Below are 15747 nucleotides of genomic sequence, written 5' to 3' on the forward strand. Positions count from 1 at the left end.
TATAGGCAAAAAAAAAAATTTTGACCCTTACTATAAAGATACATGGTATTTTTGAATTTTTTTAAAAAAAATATGTATATTTTTAAATGGTATATTTTTTTTGCCCCTAAAATGAGTGGGCCCTAGGCGCGGGCCTAGCCCGCCTATGCCCAGGACCGGCACTGCCCGCCGCTAATCGGAGCCCAATTCCGCCGCTAATAATAGTATTAGCGGCTATTTATTAGCGGCAAACCTTTAGTTCCGCCGCTAATAACCTATTGCGGCCGAATGGGGGGCTATTAGCGACGGAGTGGTCCGCCGCTGATAGGGTAATATGTTGCAGTGCCATGTACCCATCATCTCATCTCATATCCAATATTATGAAATTAGGTATGCCTTCTACTTTATTGGTTCATAGAGTAATCTTGATAATCTGACATGAGTTTAAGATCCATGTGTATATCTATATTTAATTTTTAACAATTATAACTCAATTATTTAAAAGACATTCTACTTATATTTAAAAATTGGTAAATAATTTACAATACTGAAAATAGAATTCAAAATAAGACCAATTACACATGTATTAAAAAAATCAAACGCAATTGAATGTTTGAATATAAATATCCTACCTTCAACACTGTAAATTATTTAAAAAATTTTAAAAACTTGTAAAATGCTCCTATAACTACAATGTAAATCATCACATATAATAAATTTAGTTATAGTTTTTTAAATGTCACAAATAAAAATGCTTTTTCTTTTGTTCCTTTTTTTTTAATGACAAACATAAGTAATTTCCATTATAAATAATCTTATTTTTTTGAGGATGATATAGTGAATAAAGTGTAGATACAAGTTTTATTAAGGGGGAAGTTTGTCTAAAATTTGAAAGTTTTGTTTTTATATGAGTGAGTGATGTTGTGTTTTAGTAGCTAGAAGAAGTGAAGTGAGAATATATATGTCACTTCAAAGCTATTGTGGTGGGAGTGAAAAAGAGAAGTAGATGATAATAGTGCTTCCCGTTCAAGAGCCCACTTGTTTAATGCACGTCGTTTTCCCTCACCACACAAACAATTAAAGTTATCAAATAAAATAGAAAATTAACAATAATATTAATAAAGTAGAGCCCCCAAGTGCCTCCCACGCTTTAACTATATTTAATAAAAACCTACCCTACCAATGTCCAAACTTTCAAACCAGTAAGATCATTCACTCTATACGAGTTCAAATAGTTCAATCTTTAAATTATAAAGAAAAAAATTACAAAATTAAACTTCCAACAAATGAAATAAATCTTACTTATTTTATATATTTTTTAGTTTAATAAATAGTATGTAATTAAATGTAGAGATAATTAAGCTAAACATATTTTAATATTATTTTCCTAAATTTTCTAATATGTGTAATATTATATAAATTATTTATATAAAATGAATAAAATATATCAAAAATATAATATTTAAATGACTTAAAGAAAAATAGAGAAGGTGATATGCATGGTATGTAAAAATTTGAGGTAAAATAGATAAAGTAGAATTTTAGTAATGTATTTTAAAGAATAAAATAGAAAACTCTATCATTTAACATACATCACAAAAATTCTACATTTCTTATTTTACAGCACACTTTTACATTACAACATACATCAGTTTCTTTATATTTTTCTCTACATCATTAAATTAATATTATTTTTATTTTTTACACTATTAAAATTATAATTTTTGAACATATATACGATGTACATAAATAAAACATTATTTATATATTATTAAAATAAGTTTAAAGAATACATTATTCATTCTCTATATGTAGAGCAAATTGTATTGGTTTGAGTGCATCTCTATTATACATATATAATTTAAGAGCACTTACAACAACTTCTCTAAAATAGAAAAACTTCAAAAATTTAAAGAATCATACTAAAAATATGCTGGAGCAAATGCTCTAAACTCCTTCATTTTAATTTTTTTTAAATACACTAAACATGCTCTACATTTATAAAATATTATTCATTGCACTAAACATAAGATTAGTTATTTTGGGTTTTAATAATTATTTTTGTATTGGGATATGTGTATATATTGATATTATATATTTGAAATGAATAAAATATAATAAAATTTAAAAAAAGTAGAGTTTTTGTGATGTATTTTAAAAAAAAAAAATGATGTATGGTGTAATATAAAAATATGCTATAAAATAAAGAAAATAGATTATTGGACTATTGGTGATGTATTTTAATGGATAAGGTAGAGAAGTTGTTAAGAGTGCTCTTAAAGAAACTGATGAAAGCCTTTTTTTATCACATTTAGTAAAAAAAATTAAATAATTTCTATTATAATAAAGAAATTATTGTGAGTGCTCTGTATATAATAACTTTAGCTACTCTCTTTATGCTGCATGTTTGTAAGACTGACAAGATTTTTTTATTATTTTATATGTTTATAGTAATTATTTTATCATGCTTTCTCGTAGGGATGGATAGAATCTAATACAATCTAATTGAACCGAACTGAAGTAATCTAATCTAACCTAATTACAAAAAATTAGTTATCAAATTATAATTGAATTAGATTGGATGTTAAAAGTTGTAATCTAATTAGATTTAATTAATTATTGGATGTCAATCTCAAAATCTAATTAAAAATTAATTTAGCCTAATTATATTTAATATATACTACAAAATTATCTATATTTATTTATATAAAAAGGATATTAAAAAATAAAAAATATATATTTTTAGTTATATTTATATTGACTATTTTTTTTTTTATGAATTTGTAATACTTGGTTAGTTTGTTTTTTTTTCACAATATTTTATTTTATTTTATCCTTTTTATAAGTATTTTATTTTACTATTGGTAGTGTTGTTTTAGTCATTTCAAACTTATAGTTGCATTAAATTTATGGAGTATTAAACTTGAAATTTTATTTGTTATAATTAGCAATTAAAATTAACAATTAACATTCAAAACTGTAGTAAACTTATTTGAATAGAATCGAAATCTATTCTATCAAAAATAGAACATGATAGATCAAAAATATACTGCAGAAATTAAAATGACACATAATATTTTATGCGTGGAACTAATAATCTTTGCACATTGCTACTAGTCCACGTGGCCACGTCAAAATATAAGATTCATTAGTCAAATTTTTCAACAAGTAAAAAGTAATTGACTTAAACAAAATATAGACTATCTCTAATAATTTTACCGCAAGCTTGATGTACTCCTCTTTGCTGAATGAATCTCCTTAAGACACCAATGTTTGAACTCCCTTCAAATTACTTGATGAATGCTTGCTTCATCTCGTGCAAGATGTATAGAAATCTTCTCCTGAAGATAGTGGTGCTTATTTTCTCCCGATGTAAGACTTGTAGAAATCTTCTCTCAAAGATAGCACTGCTGGCTTCTTCCTGAAGCAAGACTTGTAGAAATATTCTCCCGAAGATAACGGTGCTTGCCTCCTCTTAAAGCAAGACTTACATGAATCTTGTCTCGAAAGTTGTTCTTCACATTCTTCACTTTTGTAGTTTAATTCACACAAAAGTAATCTCAAAGGCACAAAAACTCACCAAGGAATAACATAACAACTATCATTTACAAAAGAAAAAACTCTCTTCTAAAAATATAAGAAATTAAGAAGTGGAAGAGTTTAACCTTTTGTTGCTGGTTTAGGTGAAATTTATAGGGATAAATAGCACCTAAAATTGAGCTCCAAAGGCTTGGATACAGAGAGAAAATATTACTTAGTTTCCTTACAAAAACTCATTAATGACGAAATTTTATCTGAACAGATATGAAAAGTGTGCACATGAAATCTTGATATGTCTAGTTAGCATTGTGAATAAGGCTCCATCAAAGCCAAATTTATCCCACGAATTTTCCTTAGACATCACTCATCCTAGCTGGAGAGATTAATGAAAATCATATCAGAAAAGGAATAAAATAAATTAATTATAAAGAAATACCATATATAAATTTAGTATTTATTACATAATAAACCATTTATTTTTACTTGAGTAAGAATATATTCTCAATTAAAACATCACAGGTCGTGCTTTACAAGTAAGAAAATAATTAGGAAATAAATGAAAACTATTCTCAAAAAGAAAAATCAGAATTTGTTCAAACATTCACTGCATCAAGATAATTTTTCAGCAAAGTTTCCTTAAATAATTAAGGAAACAAAATATACATCAACGATACAAGTTGTACAAGATTTCTTGAGAAACAAATCAGATTAATTAAAATAAATATTAATACTTTCCTTAAACATAAAAATTCAATATAAGATATTCTAAATAAGAAAATTGCGTATTTATTTAACAAATATAACACAATTCGATTTTAAAAAACTTTTCATACCAAATCAAAATCTCAACCTTATTTTGAAAATACCACACATAATTAATTTTGTCATCTTTACCAAATATACCAACTAAAGATTTTACAAATTTGTGATATTTTGTTTATATGTATTTCTTTTATATTTTTAAGTTGATAATAAACATCAAGAGTGTAAATGGACATCTAATTGAAATATTGATCTAATCCAATTAGTAATTGTATTGGATCGAATTAGATTTTTAAATTTTATTAGATTGGATCGGATGATAATTTTATAAATCTAATTACTACTTGGATATGGGTCGGATTAGGAGAAAATAATTGGACTGGATCGAATAATCCTACTTTCTCGTGTTGATTTAGTGGTTGCAAACTGTAAAGACTTACTGCGATCTTTAAGTGGTATTGTATTAGATTTTGTTAAATGATCTATTGATCAAGCTACACATTTTCTTGCGAGACAGTGTGGATGTTATGTTGGTCGTATATTTGAGGAGGGGGTGTCCCTTCTAAATATTATGCTATTTTTTTAGAAATTAGCTTTAATTTAATGAAGATGATTTTTATTAAAAAATATTTGCATATATATATATATATTTTAAAATATTATCGAGTTATATATATTTAAATTATTAATTATCATGTTTGTTTGTCTCCCTTTTCAAAAATGAGAAATAAGAAATTATTATATTAGTTTCATAATTATGTTAGTTTAATTACTTCTTAAAATAGAAATACTTACTAGTGTAATATCACTAAAGTAAATGTGTCATATTATTATTTTTGTAATTTAATATCGAGTATCACAAACCAATAATGACTTTCTCTCTCCCTTGTCTATTTCTCTTTTGCTATGATTTTAATCATTTTTTGTTTCTCTCAACTAGACCCTCTACAAGCTCTACCAGTGTGGTTCTCTGATGCCCTAGCTGAGAGGATATACATGGTGGGTCAAGGGTAGCGACTAACTTGGAGTGCTTCATCTTCTCTGTTATTTGGTTCTATATTCCTTCACAGATGACTGCGTGTCTGCATCGTGGGTGCAACACCATATTCGAAAGGATGGCTTTTCCAAGGTCAGTCTCCTTGGTGGCTGGTAGGCGATTGTTCTAGTGGATTGTTCTCTTTTCCCTTTCGAGGGAGATCGTGGATGTCCTTTACTGCTTCTAAAGGGTTTGGGGTGGCCTTTTAGGATATGTGGCCTCTTTCCTTGAGTGGGGCGTTGGTGGCTTTAGCTTGTTGGTTCTTGGTGGCTACAATGGTAGTGATTGCACAATAGGGGTTCATATCTCCTTAAACCCTAGATAGTGGCATGTCATGTGGTTGATGCTAGTGTTTCCAACCTTGGGCATTATGTGCAGGTTGTAATTGGTGAGTAGTGGACACGAGCTTCAGCGAAGGGCAGTGCCCCCTCATGTCATTTTTTATCCTTTCTGGGTGGTTCTCATATGCAGTTGTTTCAGTCATTTGTTTCGTTAGTTGTCACCATTTTCGTGTTGTTTAGGTATTGTTTTCATTATCTTTTGGTTTTCTCTTGATTGTGCAAGCTCTTTGGTCCTAAACATTTGAGGGATTTTATTCTAACAATAATCTTTGCTTTACTTACTTTTATTATGTTTAATCTTCTCATATCTGTTGTTATTGATCTTAATCCATTGAGTTTTCATTCATTATCATCTCTATTTCATTTTGAGTAAATATTTTTATTTTTATTTTCTATTATCAAGATTGATAGTTCATCTCATACATATGAATAAGAATTCTTATTTTTTTCAAAAGAAAGTATTTTCAATATTGTTGTTATTGATTAGGTAAAATTATAAGGGAAATTTGATTTTCTATACTTAAAAAATCTTAAATTTTTTTTCCCTAAATGCATACTTAATAATATTGGTCATATATGACCACATTCTTAATATCCCACAAATACCCCCTCTCTCGGACCCAGAAAAAAAAAACCCAGCTAGGGTCCGATGGTCAGACCAGGGGTCCGATGGGTCCGACCAATCGGACCCATCGGACCCTAGCCGGTTTTTTTTTTTTTTTTTTTCCGGACCCTTGGGTTTTTTTAATAGCAGAAACAGCCTGGCTTGGTAAAGAATTTCTTGATAGATTCACAGTCTCCAAGGAACCAGTGGAGATCACCTTCTGAAATCTGGGAACTTACACCACATAAATGATATTAATTATGGTTTAGGGTATTATGTATTAAAAAAAAAACTAAAAGAGTATTATGTATGAAGAATTAACATTAAAGAGGAAACCATTTCAGATAAGACACGTGTAAAGGATTCAACTTCCTTTCTCCCTTCTTCACCATTTGATTTGAACTTAAACGCTTGCACAACAAGTTCATCATCTTCAAAACAACCAATCGGACCCATGGCTGCCAGAGGAAGAGAGAGGGGGCTGGGTCCGATGGTCAGACCATGGGGTCCGATTAACCTCATGGTCCGACCATCGGACCTCTGGTTTTTTTTTTTTTTCAGTTTGAGAGAGAGGAAGAGAGAGGGGCTGGGTCCGAGAGAGGGGGCTGGGTCGTGCGTGGTTCGGACGGTGGTCGTGCGTAGTCGGGGTAGTGGGTAGTCGTCGGTGGCCGGGCGTGGTGGTCGGGCGCTGAAGCCGTGGTCAGCGAGAGGGAGAGAGAGGTTCGGGATGAGGCAGCCATGGATGGATGATTTGAGTTTTTGATTTTTTTTCAAATGGGAGGGGTATTTGTGGGATATTAGGAATGTGGTCATATATGACCAATATTATTAAGTATGTATTTAGGGAAAAAAATTTAAGATTTATTAAGTATAGAAAAACAATTCCCAATTATAAATGAGTAGCAAGTAGTACACTTAAAAGTGTAGTACCACAACCGTGCCCATACATGATAAAGAGAAAGTGGCAACTAATGTGGGAGAGTGAGGAGAGACTGTAGCATTGAGATGAATGATTTGGGTATTTGAGTGAAGAATTAGGGGGCCTTCTATTTGGTCATGATGAGGGCTCCACCACACCCCTCCAATACCCCATTGGGATTTGACTCGATGGACACCGCATGTGACACTACATCAATACGAGAGAGAGAGAGAGAGAGAGAGAGAGAGAGAGAGAGAGAGAGAGAGAGAGAGAGAGAGAGAGAGAGAGAGAGAGCATGAATGAGTCTTTGAGAGTGAAGCTCATAGTTTAGAAGAAGCATGTGGATGTGGGTAGTGCAAATTAGATGGTGAACTTAGAAAACTAACGTGGAACCCTTCTCTACCTATGACAATATGACATCATACATATAATCAGTGGCAACTCTGGGTTTAAGTTGAGGGGCGACACTTTCTTTTTAAGTAAGAGAGCATTTTTTTTTCATATTATATATCATGTTAAAAATTAATACAAATTTATATTTTAGTATTAAATGTAGTATAAAATAAAAAAAAAAAAAGTTTAATAATTTAGACACTAAATATAAGTGTAAGTAGAGATTTAAAAAATAAAATGCAAATATTAAAGTAAATATGCTTTTATTAAAATTAAAACTCATGACCTCAATTATACCAAAGTTTATTTTATATTTATAAATATTACTTTTATTTATAAATATATGTTGTAACTAGTTAAAATATATACGACAGTCCCATCTTATTTCTATATACTTCTGCCCCTAAACATAATAATGCTTCTGAAATTTGAATCATTTGTAATTAGTACTTGTGATTTTTATAATAGAGATGCTAAGTTTTACCACATACGGTGATTGCATATACTATTTACGAATTAATGTTTTTCTTTCTTTTCTCTCTTTCCTAACTGGGATGAAGATTTTTTTTTTTTAGGGTAGCATAATGGTATTTTACAATCAATTAATAGCTTAATAACTTCAAAGTTTTAAGTTCGAACCCATAATCTCTCTTTTTTTTTCATTACTCTCTCACCACTAAGCTAGCCTTAGTGGCTTCAACTCGGATAAAGATCATCACTATAAATAAAGGCTTAAGGATGATTTGATGGCCATATTATTAAGTATGGAAGTTGAGACTTAGATAATATTAGACTTCTGTCGCTTTTATTAATGTGTATACAATTAATATGATATTATTTGAGCTTTGTGTGATAAACTTTCAAGTGTCAATTATATGTACAAGTGGACATGTAGAAAGGTACACTAAATGTGCACGTGCACATATACGTAATATAAAAGAAAAAGAAGTACTAGACACGTGGGGGTTACCTAAGATATATATGAAGTTATTTCAAAATTAGAGATAAGCATATGTGGACCGATCCCAACCCAGTCCCACCATATATATCATAGAATAGACAAACCTGTCTAGTTTCACACTAGTACTGTGTGAAGGACTTATTACAATTCTATTACAAGAAATTCAAATATAGGTCTACCTATCCTATGTAAGTCATGCAGGTCTAGCCCATCTTTTAGTCCACTTAGAGCATCTCCAACTTATACATTTTATACTATCACTAAATTTAATGTCAATAATTTTTTTCTATTTCAACCGCAATAAAAAAATTTATATCAAAAAAATATATTTAATATTATATTAATAAAATATAATATATACACAAATTAACTATAAAAAATCAATACAAAAAAGAAATTTTTACATGAAAAATCTATTTTGCACAATTTATTACCTAAATATCTCTACACGCTTATGTCTACATTTTTACTTACAAAGTTGGTTTTATTACACAAATACCACTTAGTCATCATTCCATCCATCATCAATCAAATCCTACTCTCTTCCCTCTCTTTTTTCATTTTCTATCAATCAATCCATCATTTCACTCTCTTTTTTCTTCTTTTCTTTTTTATTTTTAATTTTATTTCAGTTTTTAATTTTTTATTTTTAATTTTATTTCAGTTTTTAATTTTTTATTTTTAATTTTATTTTCAGTTTTTAATTTTTTATTTTTAATTTTATTTTCAGTTTTTAATTTTTAATTTTTTTTTCCATAACAATTCTTCTTTTCGTTTTATTTTTAATTTTTAATTGTAAAGCTAGTTTCTTATATATTGTTGCTTAGGTCTAGGATTGACTTTTATCAATCAATCCATCATTTCACTCTCTTTTTTCTTCTTTTCTTTTTATTTTTAATTTTATTTCAGTTTTTAATTTTTAATTTTTATTTTATTTCAGTTTTTAATTTTTTATTTATAATTGGTTATATAAATTTATATATCTATGTATTGGTCTGACAATTATTTGCAATGCTCGTCGGTATATTGTTCTCTACAATTACCCCCAAATTTTATTGGCCTCTGCTATTTATGAACTTCTGTCACAAAGAATTACATTATCGCTTAAAAAAATCTTCAAAACTATATATAGTGGTGTTAGAGAGTATTTCACCAAAGTTAACCATTCAGCAGTCATTCCTTAAAATGAGGCAATTGGGTGAAATGAGCCAATACTGATTGAAAACAATTACATTATTACTTAAGAAAAAATTGTTCCCATATAGAGATTTCATTGTCAACGTTTCTGGGAAAAAAGCTAATGTTGGTGCTGATGTTCGAACTGAGGTTTGTTTTCGGTTTCTTTTTGGTTTTCTCCCATATTTGAAATTTTACACCTTCTGTATGTATTTTTTTAATATGTTTTTTATCTAGTTGTTTCCTGTCCATTTTTATATCATCAATGGGTAACAATGAGATTTATCATGGATGTTGATGTTCAAAGAATTTTTCCTGTATTTTAGTTTGTATACAGTTGTTTTGTAGTTTTATTATAGTTTTGCTACTTGCATATGTTATTTCACTATAAAATTAATATGCAACTATTTGCACAAAACTTACTATGTATAACTACTATTTCTTAGTCCCCATCAAATTAAATTCTTGCATAATATATAAACTATCATAAAACGATAATGCAACTATAAGGCAACTATTTGCACTTGCATACAGTTGTTTTGTAGTTTTATTATAGTTTTGCTACTTGCATATTTTATTTCACTATAAAATTAATATGCAACTATTTGCACAAAACTTACTATGTATAACTACTATTTCTTAGTCCCCATCAAATTAAATTCTTGCATAATATATAAACTATCATAAAACGATAATGCAACTATAAGGCAACCAAAACAAAAAATAAATCAAAATGTAACTGTATATAACGTAGATGTATTATTCATGAGGTTTTTTTAAAATTTTCACATCATACATTGTTTTGAATTTGGTGGGAGGTCCATATCTGTTTGTTACAAATCTACATTTCATGAATCTGGATTTTGATATTAGGGGGAGTTGTTTTGATCGAATAAAACAGAAAATAAATGTGTAATTTCAGTTTCTTCACAGTTTTTCTGATTTTTTTTCGTCATTTTCAGTTTAGATCATTGCAGGTATTTTTTTCCAGTTGATTTTGCCAGAATTAATAGTTGTATTTTTCTCGTTTTGGTTTCATTTTGGTTGTTTTGCAGTTTTGAAACGAGCGCGTATTTTCATCTTCATGGTTCGCTCTGTACAGCTGAAGGCTTAGTGCATGTGATATTTTTGTAAATATTTGTATGTGAACTGTATAAATGTTTAATGGGCCTGCCCAAAGTATTTTTGTAATTTTTTTTTTCCTTTTTTGTATTTTTTTGTTTTTTTCCCTACAAAAAATGCAGTTGTTACAATATTACTGTATATATGCAGTGCACTTAACTAAAATTATATATGTAATAATAAAATAATGCTATGTTGGCCTAATAGTTCTACTGTAACTTTAAATTTAAAGTCTGATTGGAGTTGCACTTAGAAGTTGGGTTTGGGTTAGCTTGTTATTGTTTGGAAAATGAAAATTGTACACTTATTAAGACAATATTAAGCCATTATTATAAATTCATAGAAAAGAAAGAAAAAAAAAAGGATTTCTCTTAACCTTTTAGCCCCCAATTAGATCTGAACTCTTTATAGGGGCAGCAAAAATAATAAAGGATGTACAATAAGCAACCATGGATCAAATTCATGGGCTTTATTTCGGCTGTGGGCTGAGCCCACTACTTGCCTCTGTTCTTGGAGGAAATTACACTCTATACCTTTTTTATATTATCTTCTTTTATTTTTACCCTCTTTTTTAAAGTCTATCATTTTTACCTCTTTTTTTAAACATTGTACCAATTTTGCCCCTGTCACTTCAAAATACTCTCCCTGTGACTCTCTTATGTCAGGGTATTTTGGGTACAATACATATAAAAAGAGGTATGTTTCAAATAAATATAAAATTAGAGGTAAATTTGATTAATTGATTAATAAAAGAGGCATTTTTCAACTTACCCCCTATTCTTGTCTACTTGCCTCTCGTCGTTGTGTGGTAAGTTCGTACGTGTCGTGTTGGCTCGATTCACACAGGGCTGGCCCAAGCATTGGACAGCTTGGGCCATTGCACAAGGCCCCTATTTTCTTAAGGTCTAATTTTTTTTTCCTATTATTTATACATAAATAAAAAAAAAAATTAATTGAAAATTTATGAAGCAATTAAAAAAAAAAAAAAAAAGCTACTAATAGAATTGTAGTTTTAATGTACATGTTTTTTTTTTTTCTAAAGGGCCCAATTTAAAAATTTAGCACAAGGCCCCCAAAATGCTTGGGCCAGCCCTGGATTCACATTTATTTATATTTTTCAAAAAACAGATCGTGTTTTGCCATGCTACAGAAAAATATGTGGATAGTATTGTATCGTGTTAGTATTTTTATAGGGTGGGCCTGACACGGCCCGTAAGCAAGATATTTCCGTGTCGTGCTTTGCTCGTAATAGCCCGTATTTCTTATACAGACCAGTCCATTTTCAAATCTAAACTTAAATTCGTGCTTTATTTTTTTATATTTTCTTACAATGACTAAAGTACATATATATTTTATAACTTTCGTTATATTTATATAAATTTTTAATAATATATTACATATAATTATATAAAAAAAATTATTACCATTATTAGAATTTGAATATACTCAAATTATTATATCACAACCTATAAATAAATTAATATATAACCATAATTTTTCATGTTTTAATTGTTTTTATTATATAATTATCATATTTAATATTATATTTAAATTTTATGATTATTTATAATTAATAAATTCATATCTTATTATTATTATTATTATTATTATTATTATTATTATTATTATTATTATTATTATTATTATTATTATTATTATTATTATAAGGGTTTTTAATATGTCGTGTCATATTTTTTAGGTTTTTCATGTGTTGAGTATTTTGGGCTAGTCTATTCGAACTTTCCTGGTGTGCCTTTCATGCTTCTCGTGTCGTGTCATGTTGAAGGACATATTTTTTGTATCGTGTCGTGCTTAAAGATATATTTTTCGTGTTGTGTCGTGCCAATTTGTAGCACCATGTTGTGTCGTGCCCGAGCCCGTATTTTTTCCTACTTAGTCGTGCTCGTGCCTTCCAAGCTCATGCCAATTTCGTGTTGTGTTAAAAAGTCCAGCCTGTATTTACAACACTACTTGCCTCTACCCTTGAGTGTGGAAGTGTACATAATCAATCTAATCTAATGATAACTGACTGATCAAATTACAACAGACCGCAAAATATTAAATGTCTAATTGTGATTGGATCTGATTTGATGTTATTTACTAAGATTTTCAGAAACTAAATATTTAGGAGCTAAAGAAATAATAACTTGTAGAAATAAAGAGATGAAGATTTTTTACATGGTTCGGGTGTTCATAAATCTTAGTCCACGAGCCAGACTATTAACCTCTAAGAGTGGTATTGATATGTTTACAATATTTTTGCAAGAAACTCTAACTCTTTACTCTAAGTTTTCCTTGAAGAAGAAGACGACCTAGAGTAATATTGGCAAAGTTTTAGCTGTGTGGATTCTGATGCCCCTTTTGTATGAGAATTGAGGGGTATTTATAGGCTAAGTGGTGGGTATGGACATGCCCATGACCCGCTTAAGGTATTTGCTCAAATCTCACTATTAGGGTAAATTACATGCATTGTTGGAGCTGACTAAATGATCACGTGGAAAATATTATGCCCGTGCATGTAGCAGCTAGATAATGGGGACCATTTTGTACTGCTCACACACATGTCACGCAAAAGTTAAACCTTTCAAAGTAGGGGACACATGTCACTCAAAGCTTATTCCCTTACGAGTAGGAGTCTGTAATATTCATCTAGCAAAAAGGTGGGGTCGGTACGCACACTACCATGCTTGGATGTAGGAGATAAGATCTAATCTTATTCAAAAAAAAGCATAACTGTCACTTTGGTGACCTAGCATGTATAGAAGGTCAACATCTGCGACACTTCATGATGGTCGATATCTGTTTTAGATCTTTCGAATGCCTGTCTGAATATCATCTGAGCAATCTTCCCTGTTAGACCCTTTCGGCTCCAGGAGAGATGTTTTGCCTTCAGTGTTCGGGAAGTTAAGGCATGTATGGGTAGTCTTCCGCGTTCCTTTTCATCCAAGATGATTCCCGTTTCTTGGAAGCATTTATGTGAAAGAACAATATCAAATGACTTCAATTAAGGAAGGATTAAATTAGTTTTCCTCATTTAATGCCACGTGTCATACTTTGCAAAAATGCAGATAACAATTACCCCTCAAGCTCTCGAGATGTAACGCAGTCTAGGAGCTTGCAGTACTCCTCCGCTTCTTTATGGCAAACTCTTAACACATGGTGCTGGCTGGAATCACGGATGTATCCCATGATTTGTCATCAAGTAATGAGTTATTAACTGCATGTACCTTTGGCATGGCATGCATGCGGCGCCTTTAATGCATTTACTAGTGACGCGCGCGTTGGGGGCGCATTCCTTAAGGGAAGTTGTAATGATGGCATGGCGATTGAGGTGACCCCTCCTTTAATGCGTTACGAGATACGAGATGTGCAATGATTAATATTAAATGTCTAGGCTGAGCATTAAATATGATCTTTTCAACTCCCCATCCATCAGATTAAAAGATGCTTTTTTGGAAGAATCGATATGGGCTATTTATTTCAAATTGCTAAGATCTCAACTGAAGTATAAATAGGTTTCAAGAACCTATTTTTCCTTTTTTTATCATCTTCAACCTTCAGAAGCCCTCTTGCAATTTTTAAACCAGAGCCATTATTTTCCAAACACTCTCACTTTATTGTCGCCATTAACAGTGAATGCAAGAGGCTCTCAACTGTCTCATCCAGTAATTCCTTAACCTCTGTTCATTTCGTTTTCCAAACGCTGAACCCATAAATCCAAACTTGCTTCACCCCTAGCCAAATGAGAACTTCAACGTTTAGGCCAGCTACAACCACGTGATCGTAGGCCAGCTACAACCACCTGATCGACTCAGTTCAACGTTCTTGGGTAGTTTGCACGATAACCTTCCATTCTCCATCTAAACATCAAGTAAGTTCCCTTACGCTCTATTGACTTTACGCTATTTCATATCTAGGATATAAATGCCAAGTTCAAGCTAGGTCTAGAACATACTGTGTGTTTGAATGGTCAAATGTTTCTTGTAAAAACATGTTTCTAGGGTTGGGTTGTGTGTGAATTTCATGCACCATGAGTGTCCATACTGTGTAGCTAGTTAGAGTATAGTCACCAATAACCTGTAGACTTTGCATGCTGATAGGATCTTGGAATTAGGGTTGAACGGTAGTTTATGGATTCTTGAATATACACCCAACAAATTCATTCTGTTATGCCTATAAGGAGTTGTTAGGAATCCACAATGGCCTTTGTTTTCTAAAACTGTTTGTATCAGCGTCATTTTTAGTTGTCTCTCTTAGGTTCCCAATTAGTTGCCTTGAGTTACTTGTGAGAAATATGTTCTTGAAAGCGACGGGTTCAACGGGGACCTATCCATGAAATTTTTAGGGGAGGCCTTCCCCGATACCCATTTCGTCATATTGAAAGTGGGTATTTAATTGCTTAGTGTTTTTCTTCTTTTCTTTTGCTAGTGATGGATTTGAATGTAGAGTTCAATCTTGACACGATGGAAATCAAGGACAGCTCTGCCATCGTCCCTACCGAAGGAACTACCACTGAGGGAACTTAGGGAGTTCTTACAAGGGAACTCTAGCTGGCTGCCATCCTAGAGGTCATTTTAGGAGAGTCCTTGGAAACGATCTCGGAGAAGGCTCCATCGGGGACCCCCAAAAAATCCAAAATGAAAGGGAAATCTAAGGCCTTAAGATGTTAGTACGACAACCATTGGACAACGTGTTAGCAACTATGTATGAACCATATATTTGGACATTGTTAAGAAAAAATTTAACCAACTATTATTGAATTGATAAACGATGACTTGTAATTTGAGGTTGTTTTGTGAAGAATCAATTGTAAGAACACTGTAAATCAACATCAACTCAACAGAAATTAAAATATGAACAAACTTACAATATTAGAATCATTTTTATGAGAGCCCTATGTTCGATTGTCTATAT

The sequence above is a fragment of the Cannabis sativa genome, chromosome 1 (genome assembly GCF_029168945.1).
Source record: "Cannabis sativa cultivar Pink pepper isolate KNU-18-1 chromosome 1, ASM2916894v1, whole genome shotgun sequence".
In the NCBI taxonomy this organism is placed as follows: domain Eukaryota; kingdom Viridiplantae; phylum Streptophyta; class Magnoliopsida; order Rosales; family Cannabaceae; genus Cannabis; species Cannabis sativa.